This window comes from Otolemur garnettii, unplaced genomic scaffold (assembly GCF_000181295.1).
Source record: "Otolemur garnettii isolate 467f Iridium unplaced genomic scaffold, OtoGar3 scaffold00020, whole genome shotgun sequence".
NCBI lineage: Eukaryota > Metazoa > Chordata > Mammalia > Primates > Galagidae > Otolemur > Otolemur garnettii.
The window spans coordinates 23,442,428-23,443,781 of NW_003852415.1; the positions used below are offsets into that span (position 1 = coordinate 23,442,428).

Here is a 1,354-nt window from a genome sequence, read left to right on the forward strand (position 1 = left end):
CTACCCTTACACTTCACTATGTTAAAACATGAAGCCAAGATAACCAGCGTGCCCATGCTCTACTCCTACCCACAATTACTTTTTCTAAGGTGAAATCATATGGTATATTATTTTCAGGTTGCATATTCTTCTCACTCAAGTGTTAAGTATTGGAATGCTCTGTCTAGTCATAAATCCCAAGGATATCTCATTTGTCTGCCTGTCTGAATGAGCTGCCCAAACCCTTCAAACTAGAATCGCCATCTACATGATTCCCAAGTCCCACTTTCAAGCTTCCTATCCAGTCTACCTAGAGCAAGCCTAAAGACTTTTAGGCTTCTTTCACTTGCTCTCAATCTTTCAGGAAGGCAGAGACTCTTCCACTTCCCAAGTTTATTCCAGCCTGCACCCAAGGCCATGTATTAAGATACTCATATTAAACCCTGTTTTTCTTTCATAGCCCCCATATAGAGAAGAAACCTACTTATCTTCCAAATCTCTGTACTTGCCCTGTAATTGTCATGATATATACCTGGATGTCTGACTTCTCTGTACTCTGAAAGCACTAGATAACCTCCATTTTAAACATATGCCAACTCAAGGCAATAAGTTTTTGAATGCCTCTTAAAAAAAAAAACAAGAGCACAAATCCACTTTGATTTACTTTTCATTACTTGAAATCCTCGAGGGCTACAGCATCACACAGATTCTGTGTCCAATGGCCATAGCAGGAAGGTTGCTTCAGAATTTAGCCTGGACTGTGCCCCTGTTTCCACAGGCTGGAGTTATCTTTCCCCAGATTACGCTGGTTTTGTTTAGTTTGCTGCCAGGAGTCACTGTGTTGTTCTTTGCTTTGTGTACACAAGCATGTCCCTTGCCCAGATAGAATTCAGTTCATCTCAGGCATAAAGACTTTCAATTTTAAGAAGAGCTGTCTGCTCTCTATAGTTCTGGAGACCCCGCTTATAGCCAGCAAAAATGGCCTTGGACTAGAGCCTTCTAGACATATTTGCCTTTTAGCAGTCGTGTTCCCAGCAGACCTCACAGGCCCCAAGATGGGGGAAAGAGCAGCAGCCTCCCTTTACAGCCTTGTGTCCTCATCCTATCCAGTCAACCATATTGGAAGAATTTCTTTAGAACAGCACCTTCTATTTATTTATTTTCTTTAAATATTTTTTATTATCACTGTTTGGTTCTAGGGCACTGGAGGTGGCAGATGAGAAGCAGAGAAGCTAGAGATGGGGGTTCCCTAACCCCCTCGAGAGACAAAGGCTCCCCAACCCCCACCCCCAGCTGTGCAGGGGCTCAGAAGGGCCAAGGCCATGCCTGGACACCACACAGCAGCCGGCAGTGGAGGGTAGGGTCCCACACCAGC

At 44.2% G+C, this 1,354-nt stretch overlaps 1 pseudogene; it reads right to left on the bottom strand.

Moving 5' to 3' along the window:
• Positions 1-639: 639 nt before the first annotated feature.
• LOC111724174 lies at positions 640-986 on the bottom strand (annotated as a pseudogene).
• Positions 987-1,354: the final 368 nt, after the last annotated feature.